The sequence below is a fragment of the Dermochelys coriacea genome, chromosome 10 (assembly GCF_009764565.3).
Source record: "Dermochelys coriacea isolate rDerCor1 chromosome 10, rDerCor1.pri.v4, whole genome shotgun sequence".
In the NCBI taxonomy this organism is placed as follows: domain Eukaryota; kingdom Metazoa; phylum Chordata; order Testudines; family Dermochelyidae; genus Dermochelys; species Dermochelys coriacea.
The window spans coordinates 48,441,638-48,447,637 of NC_050077.1; positions in this window are offsets into that span (position 1 = coordinate 48,441,638).

Here is a 6,000-nt window from a genome sequence, read left to right on the forward strand (position 1 = left end):
TTGTCATTTGGGTAAAAAAAATGCATGGATAAAAGTCATGTTGCTGCTTATCAGTTGGAACTGGCTGTGATGTTGCACTCCATATGTTTATGGAAATATGCTTATGAGTGTAAATATAATGTAACTGGAATATGCTTTATGCAAAAGGTCTGTTGTAAGGTATCATTACAACGCTTATAATCTACTGAATGTGTTCATCCTATTTGTATGAATGTATCGTTCTTGTATCTGAAGCTAGAAATATGAAGTATTACTCTAAAGTCCTATAGTAATTATGCAACGTGTGGGCCATTAATGGTGGCTGGGAATCTTGATGGCTCCCATTAACCAGGACAATTGGTTGTAAGTGGCTCTGTTTACTTGTAAGCCTTCCTGTGTTCGTGTGAGTCAGGCTGGAAAGAATGGAGGCTTGGGGTCTCACAGGACATGTGACCATGTCACCTGGTACTGGAATCCATCTTAAACCTGGTCCTTTTTCATTTAGAAGGAGAGGTGGGAACCCAAAGAGAGACAAAGATTCCCACCTCGTACCAAAGCTATGAAAGGGGATGGAACATAACAAAGGGAGGCCAGTCATGAGAAATCCCCTAGTGAGCTGGAACTAACAAGAACTGCACCAGAGGAAAGGATTGGGTCCAGACTAAGAAGGAGTCTAGTCTGCGAAAGAAGCTTATTGGAACATCTCTGAGGGTGAGATTTACCTGTATTCAGTTTCTTAAATGTATTAGGCTTAGACTTGTGGGTTTTGTTTTATTTTGCTTGATAACTTACTTTGTTCAGTTTGTTATTTCTTGAAACCACTTACATCCTATTTTTTAAAAAAAAATGCATCCGATGAAGTGAGCTGTAGCTCACGAAAGCTTATGCTCTAATAAATTTGTTAGTCTCTAAGGTGCCACAAGTACTCCTTTTCTTTTTGCGAATACAGACTAACACGGCTGCTACTCTGAATCCTATTTTTTATACTTAATAAAATCACTTTTGTTTATTAATTAATCCAGAGTAAGTGATTAATACCTGGGGGAGCAAACAGCTGTGCATATCTCTCTATCAGTGTTATAGAGGGTGGACAATTTATGAGTTTACCCTGTATAAGCTTTATACAGAGTAAAACGGATTTATGTGGGGTTTGGATCTCATTGGGAGCTGCGTGTCTGTGTGCTGGAGATAGGTAACCTGCTGAGTGGTTTTCAGTTAAAGCCTGCAGCTTTGGGGGCATGATTCAAACCTGGGTCTGTGTTGCAGCAGGCTAGCATGTTTGGCTCAACAAGGCAGGGTTCTGGAGTCCCAAGGCATCAGGGAAAATGAGCTCAGAGATAATTTTAGCACATCAGGTAACAGTTCCAAGAGGGTCTCTGTGACCAAACCCATCACACTGGCATAATGGTGGGTTCTCCAGCTCAGCTCCACAGTTGCAATGGCTGGTTTCTTGATCTATTGAGTTCCTTGAGGTGATTTGCTCAAGGCATTATGACAACTGTATTCCTGTACTCTTTCCGGATTTCGCAGCAATCTCCCGAGATCAGATTTTATCAGACAGGGTTGATAGAGTTCTTGTCAGCAACAAGACTTTAGTTGTTATCAGTCAGGGGGCTCTCTTGCTGGCCAGGTAATGACAATCCTTCTCACAGTCTTTCTCATCAAGATGTTTTGGCTTCAGGGAGCAACGTGTTGAACAATACGGTGCGTTTTATACATTTTCTGATGTGCCACATGGTCCAGTTCCTCTTCTTGGCAAAGCTGATGTGGGCCAGTCAGGCAGTGACCTATGCAGGTACAAGCTGTGTCCTCTCTCACCGTCCAACAAGAAAATGAGGCATCTCCTTTATTACTTCTTGAAACTTGATCGGGAAAATGCCAGTATATTTTGTGCAAAACATCTTATGCCATACCAGTTTGTATAAGAAATGTTGGGCCATACGTTGAATGTCAACTGGTTTAGCTATGGTCAGCACCTACTCCTGCAAATGAGCTTTCTTGGGCCTCTCTCTGGTGTGTTCCTTGGTCAACTTCGCATGACACCATGCTCTTTCCTCTGGCACTTTTTAAAAATCTGCCTACAGAAGTATCCATTCTGAACTTAGGACAGAGTCTTTATGCAAAGTTTCTTTACACTTCTGGATGGTTCTGTCATTGTTTATTAGTTCATCATGCAGCAATATAAAGTCATTTGATTCATTTTCTTGGTCCATCACCAATGGACTATAACAATTATTGAAATAAAACAGCAGCACATCCCTCCATACCTGTATTTGATTATTCCCTAATTCTCAGTGACAAGATTAGTGGGATCAATTAATATGCAAAACTCTCTCTGTGCAACTGCCAACTGATTGGCAGAGAGGGTTTTGCATAGTCATTTAGATCTTATCATGTTATGGTTGATTCATATAATGGAATTATAGAAATGTAGTGTTGGAATGGACCTTGAGAGGTCATCACATTCAGCCCCCTGCGCTGAGGCAGGACGAAGTAAACCTAGACCATCTCTGAAGAGGTGTTTGTCCAACCTGTTCTTAAAAACTTCCAAGGATGGGATTCCACAGCCTCCCTTGGAAGTCTATCCCAGAGCTTAACTACCAATATAATTAAAAACTTTTCCCAAATATCTAACCTAAATCTCTCTTGCTGCAGATTAAGCCATTACTTCTTGTCCTACCTTCAGTGAACATGGAGAACAATTGATCACTGTCTTCTTTATATCAGCCTTTAACATATCTGAAGACTGTTAGCAAGTCCCCCCTCAGTCTTTGTTTCTCAAGACTAAACATGCCCGTTTTTTTAATCTTTCCTCATAGCTCAGGTTTTCTAAACTTTTTATCATTTTTGTTGCTTTCTTCTGGACTTTCTCCTATTTGTGCACATCCTAAAGTGAGGACACAATACTCCAGCTGAGGCCTCACCAGTGATGAGAAGAGCGGGACAATTTCCTCCTGTGTCATCAGTATTACTCTTCTGCTAATACACCTCAGAATGATGCTAGACTTTTTGCAACTGTATCACATTATTGACTCACATTCAATTTAGTGATCCACTAAAACCCCCAGATCCTTTTCAGCAGTACAACCAAATAGCCAGTTATTTTCCCTTTTGTAATTGTGAATTTGATTTTTCCTTCCCATGTAAGAACATAAAAACATGAGAGTAGCCATACTGGGTAAGACCAATGATCCATCTAGCCCAGTATCCTGTCTTCCAACAGTGGCCCATGCCAGATGCTTGAGATGGAATGAACAGTACAGGGCAATTATTGAGTGATCCATCCCCTGTTGGCCACTCCCAGCTTCTGGCCACTAGAAGCTTTTGACACTCAGAGTGTGGGGTTGCATCCCTGATCGTCTTGGCTAATAGCCATTGATGGACCTGTCCTAAATGAAGGAAATGCATTTATTGAATTTCATCTTGTTGATTTCTGACCAATTCTCCAAATTGTCAAGGTCATTTTGAATTCTAGTGCTGTCCTCCAAACTGCTGCAATCCTTCCCAGCTTGGTGTCATCAACAAAGTTTCCAAGCATACTCTCCAGTCCACTATCTAAATCATTAATCTATTGAATAATACCACACCCAGGACTGATACCTGTGGAGCCCCACTAGATACATCATCCCAGTTTGACAGCAAACCATTGATAACTACGCTTTAAGTATGGTCTTTCAACCAGTTGTGCACCCACCTTATAATAATTTAATCTAGACCATATTTCCTTAGGTTTTTTTTATGAGAATGTCATGTGGGTCTATGTCAAAAGCCTTATTAAAATTAAGATATAAAACATTTACTGCTTTCCCCCATTCACTAGGCCAGTAACCTTGTCAAAGTTTAAAGATTTACATTTCACATTGGCTTCTCAACATACCATTTGACTGTATTAGGTTCTTTAATACAAAACGAATATATTGTATATATACCTTTATTAAAGATGAGTTGTATATCTCCCATTGAGATATATAAAATAGACAGCATGATTTGAACTATTTGCAGTACTTTTGTGGTCAGGTTGCCAAGGCAATGAAATGTCCTCAAACTGAAGAAGTCTGTTACCAAATGCTTTAAATGGCTTTAATTGTCTGGTCTAGTTTCTTAAATCTGAATTGACACCTTTTAGTGTTCTTTATTTAATAATAATACTATACCTGATGATATGATATCAAATAGTCTAGTTCGATCTACTGTATTTCCATTACAAATGTATAAAATAGAAGAAAAAGGTAACAGAAAGTTACTTCTCAATTTAGCAAAAGCTTGTGGTGAAGCCGGGCTAGTTGGCTGCAGCAGTTACTCAGTCTACATCTCCTCTGTGTGACATACAGAAACTGCATTTGCTGTTTGATGTGTTTTAAGGTGTAGGCCTAAGTTTAACCAAGATTCTGGCCAATGTCTGGATGTGTCTAGTGTTGTTGTTATTAATAGGCTCTGTATTTTCTGAATCATGATTATACTCTGGAGTTTTATCCAGTCACATTTTAAACAGAGATGGACCCAAACAAGAGCCCCAGATCCAAATACCCCCAACCTAAGGGAAAGTTTGAATGCAGGTATGTGGCTTATCTCATCTTTTGTTTTCAAACGGATCAGACAATGAAGCTTTTTACCACTTCCCCTTGGGAGACTATTCCTCAGACCTCAGACATTTTGATTCATGGTAAATTTTCCTTTGCTCATCTTGGGTGCAGCACAGGCAATAGGCAGGGATGTGGGAGGACATGAGAGAAGACAGATAGGAGGCAGAGATGTGAAGAGCCTTGAATGTAAGGACAAGCAGCTTGACTCTGATGCAACAGGGGATTAGGACTCAGCCACTGCAGTTCCAAGGCGTGCTCAGTCAGAGCAGTGGGAGATCATATTGCCAGCAGCAAAATATAGACTATATGGAGGGAGCAGATAGGAGATATGATAAGCCCACAAAAGAGGAAGGATCAGCTGTAGCCTCACCGGTATCCTCAGGCAACTGCTCCCTTGGCCAGTGATGCTATGCCTCAGGATATACACCCCACACTGCACTGGCAGTCTTTGCTACTGTATCTCATGGGAACCTCATGTCCCCCTTACTTCCCTTTATCATGCCTAGATCTTGCATAGCATTGCCACCTTCCAGGTGTCTCCTTCCCATTGAATGTGTATATTTCAGATTGTTTCCACCCAGATGTTTTTCACCGTTGAATCTCATTTTGTTTATTGCTAATATCGTTAGGACCCTTTGTGCAATTTCCCTATCTTTGGGAGTGCTCGCAACACCTTCCAGCTTAGTATCATCTGAGAATTTAATCAAGGGGTTGTTTACTCTTGCTTCCAGATCATTAATAAAGACATTAAATAAATCTGGTCTATGCCTCGTTCTTCATGACTTTTTATGAGTAAGTCCCAGTGGTTCAGTAAATTCATTAGCTGATTCTATTAAATCCCTGGGTTACATAATATCCAGGCCTGCTGGTTTATACAGAGTCAATTTTATCAACTGTTCCCTTTTCTGGTTTTTATCTGAAGCTCTATTGACAAGGTCTGCATTACTTTGCCTCCTACTTGTCCTCAGCCTTTTCCCTTTATTTTCTTTGTTTAAAGATTGATTTTAAAAAAACAACTTAGTGGCTGGGCTATTCCAGCTCACCCCATCTTGATTCCATCTTTATTTTTGTGTAACAGGCTCCCTAAATGTGTACTGGCCTTCTCTCCACAGAGAGGACAAGAGCCTATTACTACTACTGGAAAACAGAGTTACCACTTGAGATAAAAGAGTAGAGGCCTGTGCTTTGGTGCAGGAGATCCCAGGTTCATTGCCTGCTGCTGATTTCCCTTAATAACTGTCTCTTTTTGGCTCCTTGTGCTCAGGGACCACAAAGATGAGCAAAGATCTGGCCCCTGTCAAGGACTGCAAGGTGGGGAAAGGCTCCTTACATTCCGTACATCATCTTGTGTACCCTCACAAGGCCAGGCCCAATGCAGCTCCAGAGAGCCACCCCTTGACCTCTCCTTCCCTCTCTGTCTCTCCTGGGTATGTTTTGC